The sequence below is a fragment of the Erythrolamprus reginae genome, chromosome 3 (assembly GCF_031021105.1).
Source record: "Erythrolamprus reginae isolate rEryReg1 chromosome 3, rEryReg1.hap1, whole genome shotgun sequence".
Lineage (NCBI taxonomy): Eukaryota > Metazoa > Chordata > Lepidosauria > Squamata > Dipsadidae > Erythrolamprus > Erythrolamprus reginae.
Window position 1 is genome coordinate 55,107,751 of NC_091952.1, and position 20,327 is coordinate 55,128,077.

Consider the following 20,327-nt stretch of genomic DNA (forward strand, 5'->3'; position numbering starts at 1 on the left):
TATCTCTGAGACTGCCTTCTGCCGCACGAATCCCAGTGACCGGTTAGGTCCCACAGAGTTGGCCTTCTCCGGGTCCCGTCGACTAAACCTAAACAATGTCGTCTGGCGGGACCCAGGGGCAGCCCCCACCCTCTGGAACCAGCTACCCCCGGAGATTAGGATTGCCCCCACCCTCCTTGCCTTTCGCAAACTTCTTAAAACCCACCTCTGCCATCAGGCATGGGGGAATTGAGACATCTCCCCCAGGCTTATATAGTTTTATGTATGGTATGTTGTGTTGTATGTTTTTAAAATAATGGGGTTTTAGCTATTTTTTAAATACAGTATTAGATTTGTTTATTATATACTGTTTTATTGTTGTTGTGAGCTGCCCCAAGTCTGCGGAGAGGGGCGGCATACAAATCTAATAATAAATAAATAAAGAAATAAATAAATACAGATTTTGGTCCTTTTTTATGGCTAATGTGATTTCATTTGCTTAATACTAGTTGTTGGTTGTCTTCTGAATGCAATTCAAATTGTTGGTCGCTACTTTGCTCGACCAAGTTATTTATGAGACTACTTTCTTCTAAATTCATCGGCCTGTCCAATCAGATCAGACAAGATTACCTCCCTTCAGGTCCTCTCCCTCTTCCAAGACTACCATCTGACAAGACTTAAGAAATTAGTACAGGTAATTCTTGACTTAGGACCACATTTGAGCCCAAATTTTCTGTTGCTCAGTGAGATCAGTTAAGTGAATTTTGCCCTGTTTTACAACCTTCCTTGCTTCCGTTGTTAAGTGAATCACTGCAGTTGATAAGTTAGTCACCCAGTTGTTAAGGCAATGTGTCTTCCCTGTTGGTTTTGCTTATCAGAAGGTCACAAAAGGGAATCACATGACCTTGGGACACAACAAGGTTGTAAGTATGAAACAATTGCCAAGCCTCTGAATTTTGATCGCATGATCACAGGGAAAGGCCACAACTGTGAAAATGGTCATAAGTCACTATGTGCTGTTGTAACTTTGAATGGTCACTAAATGAACTTGTAAATCAAGGATTAGCTGTATTTTCAATCCCACTGTATAAAAATCCTATGTACCTTTTCTCTCTTGGGTTTCAGGAAAGTATTGGCGACTTGGTTTTTCTAACTAGCCCTGAAAGGAGGCATAAATATTCCTGAAAAGAACATTGTCCATACATATAGATAGATAGATAGATAGATAGATAGATAGATAGATAGATAGATAGATAGATATAGATATAGATATAGATATAGATATAAAAATGCCTTTTTATTTTTAAAAGGATTATTGTAATTATTTTTTTAAAAAATATATTATTCCTTCAGAGATTTGGGGATGGACAGCAAATGAAGAAATTCACCACTAACCGAACCCAATTTTGCCTGGCAGTGCACCCTAAAGCCACTGCGTGTTACACAACTCTGTTAGTTACACAACAGGCTTTTAAGCTAAAACCCCATTGGTCGGTTTTAGGTCTCGGTTGTGTGAATTTGCAGTGTTGTTATTGCACAAGCCCATTTCCTATCACAGAGAGAGATTAACAAACCAGCCAAGGATCTGCTACAATGGAGCCCGCAGAAACACGTGCCAGAATTCCTGCCCTGCCATTCCCGGTTAATAATTTACTGAGCAGTTCGTTCAGCCTGGCCACAAAACCATCCCTGCAATGGCATGCCTGGCTTCATTCACAATGATATTAAGGCACCGGCTGGATGACATTAAATGTTATAACATCCCTAATGTGGACATGCCTTATTCTTAATTAAATATGACTGTAACTTATGACTGTAACTTGTTGTTTGTATCCTTAAGATTTTTATTAATATTGATTGTTTCCTGACTGCTTATTTAATCATTAAGTGTTGTATCTCATGATTCTTGACAAATGTATTTTTTCTTTTATGTACACTGAGAGCATATGCACAGTGATGGGCTGCCAAAATTTGTATTGCCCCACTGTAGGGGTGGCTTATTTTGTGGGTGTGGCTTGATGGTCATGTGACCGGGTATGAGTGGCTTGCCGGCCATGGGACCAGGTGGGAGTGGCTTGACAATCATGTGACCTGTGGTGGCTTAAAGGTCATGTAACTGGGTGGGAGTGGCTTACGACCAACATACATTTTCAAATAGGTGCTTGGACTCTTTATCAGTTGATTAAGTCACATTATTTGAATAGCCACACAAAGGACAAATGATAAACAGCATTATTTGTTGAGGAGCACAGTAACATTTTAAGGTTTTGTACTGAACCCACAAGGGTCAGTATGATAACAGATTAGGCAAGTAGCTCAATTTTCTTTAATTGCTATAAAAGTTCAGTTCTAGTTACTGATTAAAATGATTAAAGCGTTTATGGGTAAAAACATACTATTTAATTATTATTTTTATTTTAAAAGTAATTAAGGATCATACTAAGATACTAGAGAAGGAAGGACAATAAAAAACTATAAAGTATTCAATAAATAGTGCATAAACTTACTAACCCCCACTGCTCCCCCTCCCTGCAGCAGCAAATCACTGCATATGCACCAAAGACAAATTCCTTGTGTGTCCAATCACACTTGGCCAATAAAGAATTCTATTCTATTCTATTCTATTCCATTCTATTCCATTCAGGCGACCTGAGCCTGCCTGGCCCTTCGCGGTTTCCATAACAGCGCGCGATAACAAAAGGGAAGGGAAGGGTCAGGCCGGAGCCTTCCCTGCAGGGTTAACCTTCACCTCCCCTCAGCGCAGCGGCTCTCGCTCTCTCTCCCCTCCCCGCCTTCTGTTTTTTGCTTCCCTTTCATTGGCTGCTGGGCGTCTTGAGGCAAGAAACCTCTCTAATTAGGACGCGGGCGGACACGCATCCCGTTTCCTGAGCAAAGCAGAAGCCGGAGCCGAAGAAGGCAAAGTCCAAGCCTGGTCGCCGCCGCCAGCCTCGCTGTTTTGTAAACAAGAGCTGAGTTGCTTTAGCTTCGCGGGCTTTTCTTCTTGCCCAGAGCCAGGAGTTGTTCTTGTTGTTTTGCACTCAGGTGTGGAGGGCACCGAGGAGTTGAAGAAGCAGGAGGGGGAGACACAGCCCTGGGCAGAGGCGGAAGGAGCGCGCCTTTAATAGGCTGGGAAGGAAAAAAATAAATCTCATTAAGCGAAGGGCAAGTTGGCCGCGGAATTCCTGACCGTTCCGCCGCGGGACAGAGCTGGCGGGAGAATAAAAGCAGAATCACCAACCGCAGGTAAGTGATCTCGGGTGGCTTTCCAGGAAAGGACGAGGGCGGTTCCTTGAAGCGGACGGGCTCGTCACAAGCCCGACTTGGAGGGCGGTGGGAAAGACAAATTCCTTGTGTGTCCAATCACCCTTGGCCGATAGAAAATTCTATTCTATTCTATTCCAGAGCTGTTTCGGTGCAGCTAGAGGAGAATGGGAATGGGAAATAAATGGGAAATAAAATCATATTTTCCCCTTTTGCAGTCATACTAACCCTGCACATATACTTGGTTGCTGCAGGAATAGGGTATAATGTACACTGCTCAAAATAAAATAAAATAAAGGGAACACTTAAAGAACACAATATAACTCCAAGTTACTCAAACTTTTGTGAAATCAAACTGTCTACTTCAGCACTGATTGACCATCAATTTCACATGCTGTTGTGCATATTCAACTTTGTACAGAACAAAGTACTGTATTCAATGAGAATATTTCATTCATTGAGATCTAGGATGTGTTATTTGAGTGTTCCCTTTATTTTTTTGAGCAGTATAGTTGCAGTTCAAATCAAATCGCTCCAGACCTGTGGAGCTGTTGTGGGTACGCAGGAAAGGCACAAGGGTAAGAGAATCCTTTAAAAAAAAAAACTGCCAGTAGTTCTTAAGGTCTACAAACTATTATCTCTTGCTTTAATTTGGTAGTTTGCAATCTCCAATGTCTTTAATTAATTAAATTTGTATGCCGCCCAACCCCTTAGGACTCAGGGTGGCTTACAACAATAAAACAGCGTAAAATCAATTGACATTAATAATAATATAAAACCCAGAAATTTATCCATACAATCGTACCATATCACACACACGTAGATAGGATAACCTGTTAAAAAATGGACCCTCCTCTTTAAGTCTTAGGTTTGATTACAAGCAGTCTTAGCCCATTGGGAATCTTTCACCAATTAAAATAGAATAGAATAAAATTCTTTATTTGGCCAAGTGTGATTGGACACACACACAAGGAATTTGTCTTTGGTGCATATGCTCTCAGTGTACATTAAAAAAACATATGTTTGTCAAGAATCATGAGGGACAACAGTTAATGATTGTCATAGGGTACAAATAAGCAGGAAACAATATTAATATAAATGATAAGGATACAAGCAACAAGTCATAAGAGGGAGGAGATCAGTGATAGGAACGATGAGAAGACTAATAATAATAGTAATGCAGCCTTAGTGAATAGTTTGACAGTGGTAAGGGAATTGTTTAGCAGAATGATGGCATTTGGGAAAAAACTGTTCTTGTGTCTAGTTGTCTTGGTGTGCAGTGCTCTATAGTGTTGTTTTGAGGATAGGAGTTGAGGGGTCAGTAGATATTTTCACTGACCTCTTTTTGACTCGTGCAGTATACAGGTCCTCAATGGAAGACAGGTTGGCAGTAATTGTTTCTTCTGCAGTTCAGATTACCCTCTTTGTCTGTCTTGTTGGGTTGCAGAACCGATGGTACATAGGTTAAGGAAGGTACATTGCATTAAGGACTTTTCTGACTTTTGAGTTGAGACAGTGTTTTAGATGTTTGCTAAATAAATACTGAAATTTGATTCTGTTAATGGGAATTTGGATGAGAGAAAAGTATTTCTTAATGATACATTCTTTTAATAAATAACATTTAAAAATACTTCTTTTTCATCTTTCACTACATTTCTTCAATGAATCTGCAAAACAGTGCACACATATTCTAACTGGGCTGTATTTATTTCATCACCAGGACAATTGGGAACCTGCTTCTGCATTAGTTATGAGATGAGTGGTGCCTAAATTTGATAAATAAAAATAAATATTATATGTAATTCTCTATAGAGAGCATCTTTACAATTACAGGCTCGTTAATTGGTAATTTCAAAGTATTACTGCTGTAAACATTACCTAGGTCATTATTTATGTGAAACATATGTTAGGTTATCAGATCTGGACTGCAAAATTCCAACAATTGTAGACAACTGCAACAATTAGAATTTTCTATATCTGTTTGCTGGTGTGTGGATTTTTTGCATCCCACAACTGGTATCCCTAATATAATTGATTTTTCATGTGATTATTTGTGCTTTGTGAAATCTGCCTATAGCAAGAATACTTTAAGAGTGCTGATGAAAGTCTTTATGTTCTAGAGACTGCATTTTATCTTTCATATCCTCCTGGTTCAAGTACTTCATAGCAAAGAAGGAACAATATTGACATGTTATGTTTTTTTATGGCTATGAGGTCTGGCAAGATCTGTGGTATCTATGCTAAGCAAATACTAATGAATGGCACAACTATGGTTATGAATATTGTGCCCTGCTTAATAGGCTGATTGTATTGAAGTATATGTGATATACTGTACTTTCAATCAGAATAGAAGGGACCTTGGAGGTCTTTTAGTCCAACCCCCTGCTCAATCAGGAGTCCCTATACCATTTTAGATAAGTGACTCTCCAGTCCCTTTTTAAAAGCTTCCAGCGATGAAGCACCCACAACTTCTGTTCCACTGGTTAATTGTTCTCATCGTTAGGAGGTTTCTCCTTAATTTCAGGTTGCTTTTCTCCTTGATTAGTTTCCATTCATTGTTTCTTGTCCTGTCTTTTATACCACATTTCATTCATGGAAAATTAGATGGTACACTCTTTTGTTTGAATGTATGTTGAGAGAAAAATTTTAAAAAATTTATACCACCTCCAGAAAGACCTTCCTTCCTCTGTCCCTCCATTAATTTCTTCTTCCTTCCATCTTTCCTTCCTTCCTTTTCCCTCAATTTCTCTTTCCTTCCCTCCCTCCTTCCTTCCTCTCCTTTTCTCTCTCTCTCGCTTTCTTTCTCTCCCTTGCTCTCTCCCTTCCTCTCTCTCTCTCTCTCTTTCTCCCCCTTCCTTCCCTCCCTCCTTCCTTCCTTCCTCTCCACTTCTCTTTCCGTCCCTCTTTTTCCCTTCTCTTTCCCTTTTCTTTCTTTCTCTCCACTTCTCTCTCTCTCTTTTCCCTCTTCTCTCCCCATGGAGGATTCACCTGACAAGCCTCCACCCTCCGACCCTGGACTCCCATTCAATCCCCATTCAGAAAATGGGAGCTGGCAACTCAAAGAGAAGGAGGAGGTGTGTGTGTGCGTGTATGTGTGTGTGTTGTGCCTGGCTCGGCTTTTGGCAGGCTTTCCTTTACGTCGGGTGAGATGAGATCGAGGAGGACGTTTCCATCATTGCTGTTACTCCAGCTTCAGATGCGGAGGTGCCTCAGCGAGTGGGCACAGAGATTCACTGCCTCCTCCGGGTGCAATCCCCACCTTGGCAGGAGGCGCCAGCAATAGACAGGCGGTGGGGAAGGAGAGGGAGCCGCTGCCACCCCCGGCACCGCCCATTGCAGATGGGCCAGTGCTGAGCCTCTTTGAAGTTTGCAGCGGAGTGCTCAGCCTCCCCACCCCCCCAGGCACATGGCGGGTTGGCAGTGGAACAGGGAGCTCGCGCACGCAAGCACGCGTGAACCTTCGTTGGAAAAGACTGCACGGGGGTTGTTTTTGTGTGTGCAAAATGTTACAGGGAACATTGGCGTGGTCCCCGGACACAGCTGGAGAAGCCGGGCGGGGCTCAGAGCCCACGGGGGTTTCTCCCGGCCAACAGCAGATCAGTTGTTGGGCAGGAGAAACAGCGCTGGCTCTACCATGCGGGGTTTGACCGCACAGGCTAGAGGGAACAGTGGCCAGGAGCACAGGATGCAGACGCCACCCTGTACTCCTGTCACTCATCTGCAGGCCGGATAAATGGCCTCAGCGGGCGGTATGCGGCCCACGGGCTGTAGTTTGGGGACCGCTGCTCTAGGCCTTTAATCCTCTTATTTGCCCTTCTTTGCACTTTTTCCAAAGTCTCAACATCTTTTTTGTAATGAGATAACCAAAATTGGATGCAGTATTTAAGGTGTGGCTACTAAGGATTTGTAAAGTGGTACCAATACTTCATGTGATTTTGATTCTGTGCCTCTGGTATTAGCTTTTTTGGTTGCTGTACACTGCTGGCTCATATTTAACTTATGTCCATTAGGACTCCAAGGTCTATCTTACAATTACTGTTTTTGAGCCAAGTTTCACTTAATCTGTACTTGTAACTTAGTGTAAAACCTTGCTTTTCTTGACATTCAATTTCATTTTGTTGTTTAAGTCTGTGAAGATCTTTTTGAGCTTGTCTTCTGTGACATTGGTTATTCTTGCCAGCTTAGTATGCAATCTTTGTTTGTTTATTAAATTGATTTGCTGCCTATCTCACTTGGAGTTACTCTGGGCATTTTACAACAGTAAAAATGTAAAACTACAAAAATGTCAACATAACAATAGTAAAACAATGGAACAAAGTAAATGCTGAAAATACGATTAAAAGATGAGTGGAGGGGGAGAAGGATGCATAGTGGGAGATTATGTCCTACTATTCAAGGAATAATTTAAAAAATGATATTTCTTTCCCCCCCCCCCTAACTCTGACCTCCCAAAAGACATACTCTCACTTTCTTTTTGTTAGCAGTAGAGTTGGGATCCACTAGAAATGTAAAGGAATAAAAACCTTTTATTAGCAAGACTTGCATCTTCATCAAAATAATTTTATAAGATTTATTGCCTAAGTAAGTATTCCACCCGCCTCAGAAAATAATTGTTAGAATGTGGTCAGAGGTTATTCTCACAAAACAGCTGTGAGTGTAGAAAGGTCCCTGAAGGTATAATTATTTTCATAGTTGCAACTTCATAATCTCATGGAAATGTAAATTCTCTCTCCTCCCCTGCCTCGTGGCTCCAATTTCATTCCTAGGTAGCAGATGAGCTGCCAGATGTTGTAGTTGTGTAAAAAATTTCAACAGCCCTTGTTTGATGTAGCTTCCTGTTTCCTTCCACTACAACCTCACTCTACTTTTATTTTTAATTGCAGACATCGTTGTTTCTGATTTATACAAATATGTTCCATGTGCCTTGGGAAAAGTTCATTCCCCTTTGAAGAGGTGCAATTTGGCATGAGATAAGACTATCTCAATACCACACCTAGGCTAATTGCAGCTGTACTTGTGTGGATCTTTTTGGAATGATGCATGAGAAAATGGGAAAAATGCAACACTGTTGGTCCTAAGTCAGATGCAGGTTATGACGGATATTAATTTTACTTTCCATATTGTCAAGCCAGAAGCTTAAACTTAGGTTTATGGTCCCACAAGAATAAAGTTGAAAGCAGCTGTTTCAGGTCTAAAATATCCTTGTTTCATTTAAATCAGAGTCTCCAACCTTGGCAACTTTAAGACTTGACTTGACTTCAACTCCCAGAATTCCTCAGCCAGCTTTGCTTGTGGACTTCAACTTGTAAACTTCAATTCCCAGAATTCCTCAGCCAGCTGTGCTGGCTGAGGAATTCTGGAAGTTGAAGTCCACAAGTCTTAAAGTTGCCAAGATTGGAGACCCCTGATTTAAATGTTTATGTTGCAAGTTACAATGGGCAAAGCATAAAGCCTCCACTGCAGATCGTTACAAATGCTTCCAGAAGTTCAACTTTTATTTATTTATTCATTCATTCATTCATTCATTCATTCGATTTTCATGCCGCCCTTCTCCTTAGACTCAGGGTGATCCTTTGACCCAGCAAATAACAACACTTATATGGATCTTCAGTGATCCACAATGAATAAAGACAAGGACAATCCACTCTTAATAGTATCTCCAGAAAAGCAACATTTTACTGACCCATCCATGGTTATACAAATGAGGAAAGTCGTTCTATGGCTTCAGTAATAGCCAAAGATGTAGGAAAGTGCTACCTACATTCCTCTTCCTCTTCTCACCATGTTTAAGTCTTCTACCCATGGGTTAGTATCAATTTGACCTTGGAGTTGCTTCCTGCACCCTTACTACAAGGGTTTCTATAAGGCTGTAACATCTCCAAGTGTGGTTCACAATTCAACACTCTGCACTTCTGGAACTGTGACATGGACAGATTCCGTAGCGGCAGACATGGTTGCCTCATTCTTCCTCTCAGATTTCCAATCTCATGCTGGGAGTCAAGCCATTATGGAGAGCTTTTGTCTCTAACCCTAGATATCTGTCTTCTTTTTCTTTGACTGCTAAAGAACCCTGCCTGGAACATTGACTTTTCCATTTCCTTACTGTCAAAACTGCCTGGCTTTTATTCAATTGATATCTACACCATCTTCCCTTCACAGTAGTCCTTTTTTACCAATTTCCTGCAACCATTGTGTTTGGAATACATTGGGGAGAGAGACTGACCCAGTGAATTTTTCAAAGCTGAGTCTAGGTCTCCCCAGTCCTATGCATCTTGGCCTTCTTGGTTTCTCATTCATAGAAGCTCCAGGAAGCAGAAACTCTGTGTTGGCATAAAGTGTAGCACAGTGATGGTGAACCTTTTCTCCCTCAGGTGCCAAAAGAGTGTGGGCGCACACTATCACGTGAGTGCCCACACCCATAATTCAATGCCTGGGGATGGCGAAACAGCTTCCTCTGCCCCCTGGAGGCCCTCTGGAGGCTGGAAACAGCCTGTTTCCCAACTTCTGGTGAGCCCAGTAGGCTTGTATTTTGCTCTCCCCATGCTCCAAAGGCATTGGTTATGACCTATAAAGCCCTACATGGCATCGGACCAGAATACCTTCTACCGGACAAATCCCAGCGACTGATCAGGTCCCACAGAGTTGGCCTTCTCCGGGTCCCGTCAACAAAACAATGTCGTCTGGCGGACCCCAGGAGAAGAGCCTTCTCTGTGGCGGCCCCGGCCCTCTGCAATCAACTCCCCCCAGCCAGAGATCAGGACTGCCCCCTCCTTCCTTACCTTTTGCAAATTACTGAAAACCCACCTATGCCGCCAGGCTTGGGGGACATAACTGACCCTTAGCTGTTTCATTTTATGTATGGTTTAATTGGATGGTATGACTGTTTTTTATAATAGGGTTTTTTAAATTTGTTTTTGATATTAGATTTATGCTTTGTATTTTGTTGTGAGCCGCTCCAAGTCTCCAGAGGGGCGGCATACAAGTCTAATAAATTATTATTATTATTATTAAATTATTATTCCCTGGAGCCAGGGGAGGATAAAAACGCCCTCCCCATCCCTCCCAGAGGCTCTCTGGAAGCCAAAAATGTTCTCCCAGAGCCTCTGTGCAAGCAAAAAATCTGCTGGCCAGCACACACATGCATGTTGAAGCTGAGCTAGGGCAACAGCTCATATGCCAGCAGACATGGCTCCGCATGCCACCTGTGGCACCCGTGCCATAGGTTCGCATCACTGGTGTAACCATCAGTCAGTGGGGTAAGGCTAGTGGCTTTGTAAGAATGTCGTTGTTTGGGGCCTGCCTTCTGATGGGGATGTTGGTGGGGAAATACTGTAGAAGAGGCAATGGGGAACTACTTAAAATTGCTAAGAAAACTGCATGGATGCATTCACCATGCGTTCTCAAGCCAACCTGACTTGAGGGCACAGTTACGGAAGAACAGTGATTTTTATCTCAGCTGCTGTACCACAAGTTCCAGAATTCCATACTAATAGCAAGGAGTTATGGGAGATGAAACCCCTGCACATTTAAAGAATAACTAAACTGCGGAGAACTTTCTATATTGTAAAGAACTGATCCTTCATAACTGATGTGCAGGCATAAAAAGCCAGCTCTCTTCAAGAGCAATTCATTTGGAAACGGAGTCAGGCCAGAAAACAGTATATGGTGGAGGGACAGAGACAATTGTTTTCAGGTGGGGCTTTTAAAATGTCTTGATAATCTAAATAACTTCATTTTCATAGTGTTTTGTTTGCGCAGTTTTGAGAAAGCTTGTCTTTAATGAGAGCACAGATACAGTAGCTAATTTGACAGGGTTGCTGACTGAGTCTTTAATGAAGGCAGTGATATGAACAGGATTGCTGCTTCTCATCTGGAAGAGACAGTTTTTGTGTTGTTCAATCAACACCTTTGGCTTGAGTCATCCGATGGGTGGTTACCTGTTCTGATGAAATAATTTGTGATATAATTGGCTTCCTGAAAACATGCATTTTCCAGTGCTATAGGTAGGGGTCATGGGGTCCTCTTGGCTGGAAATTTCCAGTAAAGATGTTCTAGGGAAACCACAAATAGATTACTGGATACTACTATCCAGATTATGCTTATAGATTGTTGTTTAATTTACATGTTGGCTTTTGAAACTAATTATACTGGTGAGAATTAAAGCCAGAGTACTACAGTGATCCCCCGTTTATTGCGTCCCCAACCATTGCGAACAGGGTACTTCGCGATTTTTCAACCCGGAAGTCAAAATACCATCTATGCATGCGTGCGTTTTTTCTATGGGCACGCATGCGTAGATGGCAACCGGGAGATCAGCTGCTGGGTGGCTTTCCTGGGTCTTCCCCCTCTTGCTGGCGTCAGCGAGGAGTTTCCCCACCGCCCACGCAAACTCCTCGCTGCCGCCCGCCCTTCGCCCGCCCACGCCGTTCATTCTCGCCGCTTTCGAGCTGAGTCCTGAAGCGAATTCGCTCCCGGACTCAGCTCGAAAGCGCCGAGAGACAGCGCCAAGGAACGGGCCTGTCCACGCTGTCTCTCGGCGCTTTCGAGCCGAGTCCGGGAGCGAGTTCGCTCCCGGACTCGGCTCGAAAGCGCCGAGAGACAGCGCCAAGGAACGGGCCTGTCCACGCTGTCTCTCGGCTCGAAAGCGCTGAGAGACAGCGCCAAGGAACGGGCCTGTCCACGCTGTCTCTCGGCTCGAAAGCGCCAAGAGACAGCGCCAAGGAACGGGCCTGTCCACGCTGTCTCTCGGCTGGAAAGCGCCGAGAGACAGCGCCAAGGAACGGGCCTGTCCACACTGTCTCTCGGCTCGAAAGCGCCGAGAGACAGCGCCAAGGAACGGGCCTGTCCACGCTGTCTCTCGGCTCGAAAGCGCCGAGAGACAGCGCCAAGGAACGGGCCTGTCCACGCTGTCTCTCGGCTCGAAAGCGCCGAGAGACAGCGCCAAGGAACGGGCCTGTCCACGCTGTCTCTCGGCTCGAAAGCGCCGAGAGACAGCGCCAAGGAACGGGCCTGTCCACGCTGTCTCTCGGCTCGAAAGCGCCGAGAGACAGCGCCAAGGAACGGGCCTGTCCACGCTGTCTCTCGGCTCGAAAGCGCCGAGAGACAGCGCCAAGGAACGGGCCTGTCCACGCTGTCTCTCGGCTCGAAAGCGCCGAGAGACAGCGCCAAGGAACGGGCCTGTCCACGCTGTCTCTCGGCTCGAAAGCGCCGAGAGACAGCGCCAAGGAACGGGCCTGTCCACGCTGTCTCTCGGCTCGAAAGCGCCGAGAGACAGCGCCAAGGAACGGGCCTGTCCACGCTGTCTCTCGGCTCGAAAGCGCCGAGAGACAGCGCCAAGGAACGGGCCTGTCCACGCTGTCTCTCGGCTCGAAAGCGCCGAGAGACAGCGCCAAGGAACGGGCCTGTCCACGCTGTCTCTCGGCTCGAAAGCGCCGAGAGACAGCGCCAAGGAACGGGCCTGTCCACGCTGTCTCTCGGCTCGAAAGCGCCGAGAGACAGCGCCCCCCGGACCACCGCCTGTCTCCTGCTGCCCGGTTTAGCCAGGACACGAGCGGCGAAATGACTTGGAGGAATGTGAAGCTGAAACCGGCCGGTTTCAGCTTCCCATTCCTCCAAGTCATTTCGCACCCCGCTTTAGGGCGACAGGCGGTGGGCTGGGAGCCGCAGGCGAAAGGAGCTCAGGCATTGTTCTTCGGACCCCGCCCGCAGCCTGGAGAGGGAAAGGGCCGCCGCGGGGCTGAGCGGGCGGGGTCCGAAGAACAATGCCTGAGCTCCTTTCGCCTGCGGCTCCCAGCCCACCGCCTGTCGCCCTAAAGCGGGGTGCGAAATGACTTGGAGGAATGGGAAGCTGAAACCGGCCGGTTTCAGCTTCACATTCCTCCAAGTCATTTCGCCGCTCGTGTCCTGGCTAAACCGGGCAGCAGGAGACAGGCTTTGAGTTTTTGGCTGCGGGGGGAGAAGTAGGACTTTCCTAACTCCCTCGCCCCGCAGCCAAAACTCAAAGCCTGTCTCCTGCTGCCCGGTTTAGCCAGGACACGAGCGGCGAAGTGACTTGGAGGAATGGGAAGTCCAAATCGGCCGGTTTCAGCTTCCCATTCCTCCAAGTCATTTCGCACCCCGCTTTAGGAGTCAGCGGAGAACGGCGCAACTGTTTTAAAACGATCGGAGCTTTCCAATGAGTCCCGAAGACGTGTCTTCGGGACTCATTGGAAAGCCGCGCGGGTGTTTTAAAAGGTCCCCGCCGACATGGGGGGCTCGCTAGCACCCCCCCAAACCTGGGTTGGGGGTTCGGGGGGTGCTAGCGAGCCCCCCATTTCGGCGGCGACGTTTTAAAACAGCCCCGCCGCCCCCAATCTTCGGCTCCTCGCTAGCGCTGCGGAAGTTAAAAACATCATCTGCACATGCGCAGATGGTGTTTTTACTTCCGCAGCGCTACTTCGCGAAAACCCGCTCGTTGCGTGGGGTCCTGGAACGGAACCCTCGCAACGAGTGGGGGATCACTGTACTGCAAGTAGTCTACCTGCCATGTGAAAGTGAAGGCTCACCAGAGATTCCACAACAACTTGTGTGAAAAGTTTCCATACTATGCAGTATGGAATTTTTGACACTCTTGCAACAATTCATTTGAGAAACTGTTACATAGGTTACAAATGTTGCTTTAAAAACAAGACATCTGAAAATTGATTCAAGTCATTTGCATCCAAGTACTGTAGGTATTTTAGTTTCATTGAAATTGGTATCCTCAGCATTTCATTTTGATCAAAGTCTCTTTTCTATAAAGATTTTGTTTGCGGGAAATAATGTAATAGATTAGATCCCGTTTAAGAGGAAATACACTCAATGCAGTTTAAATTAGTCTTAACCATGCCTTGCTGAATAGATTACAATTGATTAGGATTTTAAGGCCACAAGTTATGATTTGTTCAAGTTGTTAAGGATTCGCAAGAACTCAGTTAAGATTTACTGCCTTCATTCAATCAGTGTTAAAATGTAAATAAACATCAATTATTGTGAAATTCAATTAAATTAGTGATAATATGCATTTCGACCATATATATAGTATGAGGTCTCACCTTGTTCTCCTGACTCACCACTAAATAGGAGTTTTCTGGTACTGGATTTGTCTCACTTGCATAATCTATTTCATCTGTTTTAAAATATAGTGAGTGTGCTCCAGTTAGATATCACTGATAAAGTTGAACTTAATTCAACCTCCTAATTTGTAGAGGCCCTAAATAAACATTTTTTTCCTGCCCACCCCTCTGCTGTTACACAATTATTATTATTTTTCACGTGGCCATTTGTTCTTGGAAACTTTGCTAGAGAAATAGTCCTCTCCTCCAATGCTTATTATCTATACCAGTTGTCTATATCAATTTTGCATTTGTGAGGTAAGGTATTGGAATCTGATTAAATCAGCTATAGGAAATCCTCAAGTTATGACAGCTAACTTAGCAATCATTTAAAATTACAACATTATCCCCCCCCTCTCCCATGTATTTATGACACAGTCACGGAGTCAAAGAATGTTGCAGCACCACAGCAGTTGTTCACACTTATGAACAACCACAGAGGCACTGCAACATTTACCCTGCCTAGTCCACACCCTCCACCCCGCTGGGTCTCCATAGGAACAGGGCCTATGGAGGGTCACTTACTTTGTGACGATCGGTTCCTTTGCCTGTTTCGGTGGGTTCAGAGAGAACAGAGACCTAGACCGAGATTACGCAAAATCAGTGGGGTGAGATCTTGCGCTACTGATCTTTTATGATTTCGCACTACAGTACCTTAGGTCAGTGTTTCCCAACCTTGGCAAGTCAAAGATATTTGGACTTCAACTCCCAGAATTCCCCAGCCAGCGAATGCTGGGAAACACTGCCTTAGGCCTTTGTTCTCTGTGCACTAAGGTCTGCAAGAGATCTGTAGCCAAAGGGGCCTTCCCTCTGTTTGCAAAGCCTTTTGCCATGGGTCTGCTACAGGCCTCCATTTGTAGAGAACGGGGGCCTAAAGTACTGTAGTGCGAGATCATGCAATATCAGTATTTATTTATTTATTTGTTTGTCTGTCTATCTGTCTGTCTATCTATCTATCTATCTATCTATCTATCTATCTATCTATCTATCTATCTATCTATCTATTAGATTTGTATGCTGTCGCTCTCCGGGGCAGCTAACAACAGTAAAAAAGACAATATAAACAAATCTAATTTTAAAAGTAATTTAAAAAACCCCAATTTAAGAAAAACCAATCATACATACAGATATACCATGCATAAATTTTATAAGCCTAGGGGTAAGGGAATATCTCAATTCCCTCATGCCTGACGACAGAGGTGGGTTTTGAGGCGCTTACGAAAGGCAAGGAGGGTGGGGGCAACTCTGATATCTGGGGGAAGTTGGTTCCAGAGAAGGCTCTTCCCCTGGGCCCCGCCAAACGACATTGTTTTGTCGATGGGACTCGGAGAAGGCCAACTCTGTGGGACCTAACTGGTCGCTGGGATTTGTGCGGCAGAAGGCGGTCCCTGAGATAATCTGGTTCGATGCCATGAAGGGCTTTATAGGTCATAACCAACACATTGAATTGTGACCAGAAACCGATCGGCAACCAATGCAGACTGCGGAGTGTTGGTGTGACATGGGCATATTTAGAAAAACCCATGATAGCTCTCGCAGCTGCATTCTGCACGATCTGAAGTTTCCGAACACGCAAAATCATGGCCCCTGGAAGTTTCCAGTCTCAGCATGAAAAGTGTTTGCAGGCCAATGGGAGGCTTGAAGCAATGCAATTTCACTGCCCCAAAGTCTCATCGGCTTGCAAACACCAAGAGTGCAAACAGGCAAAGCAACTGCAGCAAACCAATTGGAGAGGAGACAGCTTTGCTAGACCTTCACAAGGTAAATGACCTAGCACAGCTGGATGCGGGGGCAGGAGCAATTGTGGGGACTCCAAGGGAGGGAGCATGAGGGTGGGTCCATGGGCAGGTCTGAAGCAGGAGGCCTGTTCCATCATAGGCCTCTCCATGGCCTTCCCCACCTGGAGATACCTCAGGTGCGCTTAATAACCAGTGCATTCAATTAGTGAATACGTGGGCAAAAGCAGGGAGTGACCACATTTGTTTGGTGTGATTCACTCACAACAAATCCTCGGGTTACAAATTTTAAGCATTCCTAATTCAGGGATTACCTGTATTGTTTTTATTTTTCCTCCTGCTCACCAGTTAATTTGCTGAGTTAATTATTGATCCAGATGCAAACTAAACATCTTGAGTTCTCCTTGCTAATTATATCTTAAGAAGATTGCACTACAGTATACCAAAAATGTGGCATGCTTCTGAAGCACTTGAAAATAATTAGTTGGTCATTAAACTCTATAGTTAGTTGCTGATCCTTACAGTTCCTAGTTGCCTTGTCTTTCTGCTGAAGATTTTTAATTGTGTAACTGGCAGTTTTTGGTAGATACCAATAATTTCCAACAATGTGTATTGAAGACCAAAAGTCATGAAAGAGAAAGTTGGATTTGGGGATAGCTGTTTGCAATCTAATGGCAATGTACAGAAGTATCCATTCCTTCTCCCAACCTAAAACATAACTAGTTGAAGCTAGAGTAATTTATGCTATATTTGACCTTGACTATATACATGTATGTCCCTCTGTATTAGTAGTTCTATTCGGAGGTGAATTTCAGAAATTGTGAAATGTCCCAAATAAATCAGATACTACCTGCCAGTTGGACAGAAAAGCTTTTTATAACTACATGCTGATAGCATCTGATTGGATTACCTCCTTGCCACTAAAGCTATAACCACTGATGGCTCCAGATAAGAGTCAGGCTGTTGCATCCTCATTCCTCCTCAGTCCCATTCAAGGCAGAGATGGGATTCATCCTATTCAGACCGGTTTGGGTAACCGGATGTTAATTTTATGTTTGGTTCAGCGTACCGGTAGTTCTGGTGACCAGCTAGCCACGCCCACCCCTCCCCTTCCAGGAGTCTCCAAGCAGTCCATTTTGGATCTCAGGTAATTGTAGGAGATGCATGGACCCTGGGAACGTGGAAAACGGGCCTTCCAGAGGCCCATGTTGGGCAAAAACGGGCCCATTTCCAGCCTCCAGAGAGATCCAGGGGCTTATGGAAGGAGAAAATGGGCTTCTTTCCAGCCTCCAGAGAGCCTCCGGACCCCAGGGAAATTGAAAATGGGCCTTCCACAACCCATTTTACCTCCCAGGAGGCTGCAGGGAGGCCCACTAGGCCCAAAATGGGACATAGTGTATATGCGTGGCATTGCCCCTCCACAGCCTGTTTTTGCTTCAGGGGGTGCAGGAGGCCGAGTGCTGCCTGTTATACCCCACCCCCAGCCATGTCCATCCAGCCGGTCATTAGGGTAGAGAACCAGTTGTTAATTTATTTGAATCTCACCACTGATTCAAGGCAGTGAAGGGCCGCACTTACCTTTTCCTACCGGAATGGTCCAGGAGGTTGGCACAGGATCCCCCGCATGCGCGGAAACAAAGAAATCAGTGAAAATTCCCCAAATCTCACATGTGCAAGCGTCCTCATGTGAGATTTTGGGGATGTTCACCAATTTCTCATCCGGGGGTATGTGGGGGCACACATGCACATGGCAGGGACACACAGATGCACACACATGGCTGTTTCCACTCCCGGAACGGCGTTCCCAGACATACCAGGGGCAGCCCACCCCTGATTCAAGGCCACCTCTCCCTCTTTTTCTCTGCTTGCTTTGGTGTTGGGAAAGGAAAGTTAACTAGAGGGAGCCGGTCTCTGGGAAGGTATCCAAGTCGTCACAGAAGTTGAACTGAGCCATCAAACTGCCATCAAAACCCCTTTTGTTTTGGAAAGGGACCACAGGAAGGAAAGTCAGCAAGCAAGATCTGGAAAAGAGAATTATAAAATCAGTTTCTTTCCATAACCATTAACCAGGAAAGTTACTCCCTGCCCAAGCTTCTGGGAATGATTAACACTGCAGGCTTATGAAGACGTGAAGGGAAAAATCAATGTCCCACAGGCAGAATAGATATCCAACCAAAAGATGCCATATCTCTGAAAATAAACTGTGTGAACAGTATCTGCATCCTTGTTATGTAAATATGTGACTACGTAAATGGAAAACCTTTTTGGAAAATGGAGTTGACTCATAACTTTTTTAGGAAGTTGGACACATTACATCAACTCAGTTTGAATTAAGTCTGGGATAGTGTTGATAGGTTTGCCACACACCCAAGTGCCAGCTTATGTATCAGTAATTGTATAACAGTTTGCACACAATGGCAGCGGATTTGCTGCTTATCTGGGCACATGCCAAGCCTGTTAATTCAGCCAGTCACAGCACGAACAGTCCAAGTGTGTTGAATGAAATGTCTGTTCTCCTTTTAAAGCTGTGAAGCCTAGAAACATTCTTTTAAAATGTTACAAGAAACAGCATTAAACGACATAATTACCAGTATATTTAAGGTCAGTAAAGTAGCAAAAATAAAAGAGTGGCATTTTGAAATCTTCACAATGCTTTCAGGAGAGTCAGGAAGGAAATGAAGCCCAGGGCAAATCTCAGAGGCCATTGTCTGGTTTTCTCACAGATGGGATGTGAGAGTCGCCAATTGTGTCGTGGCAAAGTTGGACATATGCCTGGGTGCCAAGACTAGAAAAGGACTCTCCTAAAAACAATACCACCACTTTTGCTTTCTGCAAGGTATTTAAGAAGACCCAATGAACGTTTTGCTCTGCTTTTTTATAGTTTGCGGGGGGGGGGGGATGCTAGGTTATAACTGACAAATCCATAGTTAGGACTCACCAAATCCTGAAATTGAAATTCAAGTAACATCCAAGGTGGTAGTTTCTGGATTCATTTGTGTTGTACATACTCCTGGTCAGTTGGAGGATGATGAAGATATTGAGGACTGGGATTCAGATAGTGTTTATGAATTAGTGGGGGGCCCAGGGTTACAGGTAGTAGAACAGGTGGGAGGCCAGCCACAGGATGGGGCTATGAGTTCAGGATTTAGCGAGGGAGAATCAGACGCTCGCTGGGTTAACCCTAAATTCAGAAGGGCCCAAAAATGTAGAGAACAGGTGTCTGGAAGAAGATATTAAGGAGAGGAATGGGTTAAATACTGTAGTGGTGTATTTGGCACATCAGAGGGTCAGTGGGGAAGGAGGGTGGAGTTTCAATATTGCCGAAGAGAAAAATGGAGGTTTTTCTCTGCCTCTCCCAAGTAAGCAAAAGTATTCCATGTTGATTAACAGTCAGGGCTGCTGTTTTAGAAATCATGCTGTTAGGAAAATAAATCTTGTTAAGTGAAGAAGGAGAAGGAATGTGAGATATGCAGTTAAGGGAGATAACGGACCAACAGAGAAGTGCCTGTATGAAATGTGTTTGAATTCCAGAAGAGCAGAGAAATAAATGGAGTTTCTTTATTCATGAAATAATGCATTTAATAAGAGTTATTTGTAATTGCTAAATTTCTACCAGAAACCAGAACAATTTGAATCAGTTATTTTTAGATGTTAATTATGGGGGTTATCCAGAAAGTAAGGCTACAAGGCACGTAGCTCTTAAAGCACTTGTACCACTGCACCACTGCATCATTCAGACAAAGCAGTCACATTCAAAAGTGAGCCATCTTTTGTATCAGTGAAAGCAGCAATTCTTTAGTGGAAACCTATCAGAAACTATGCTGTGAATGAGACCATAGTAAATGTCTCTGTGAGAAATGGACAGTATCAGAACCCAATGGCTCTGTTGATACCATCCCATATTCCATGGACCTGTCTATACACATTCCAGACTCTAGGGCTGCATTGTTATAGTCTTCCCTAACTTGGTACCTTCAGAAAGGTTGAAATTCAATTTTAATCAGTCCAATCCAGGAGAGGAACACTTATCAGGTACTAGTTATAAGTTAAGGTAGATATCAATACAACATAATTAAAGAAGTGAATTAAGTGTTGAAGTATATATGAGGGTTATCCGGAAAGTAAGGTTACAAGGCAGATAGCTTTTGTGGGGAATGTTCATGGAGGAAGTTGGTATTACTATCGTGTTAGCAGGAAGCCAGCAGAGGAGAATGAGCAG

General features: G+C 44.4%; 2 protein-coding genes across 3 annotated transcripts in view; one reads left to right on the forward strand and one right to left on the reverse strand.

Annotated features, from left to right (window-relative positions):
- The first annotated feature begins 2,788 nt into the window (after window positions 1-2,788).
- The window catches only part of PRICKLE4 (prickle planar cell polarity protein 4), a 35,754-nt gene continuing 18,215 nt past the window's right edge, over window positions 2,789-20,327 (forward strand). Inside the window, exon 1 of one of the 2 annotated variants that reach the window (XM_070745374.1) lies at window positions 2,789-3,222. The gene's annotated coding sequence lies outside the window, so the exon portion shown is untranslated. The remainder of the gene's footprint in view (window positions 3,223-20,327) is intronic. The other variant, XM_070745375.1, reaches the window with a different exon arrangement.
- Window positions 18,064-20,327, reverse strand: part of LOC139163957 (biorientation of chromosomes in cell division protein 1-like 1) — a 102,164-nt gene continuing 99,900 nt past the window's right edge. Inside the window, exon 32 of the mRNA XM_070745347.1 lies at window positions 18,064-18,129. The gene's annotated coding sequence lies outside the window, so the exon portion shown is untranslated. The remainder of the gene's footprint in view (window positions 18,130-20,327) is intronic.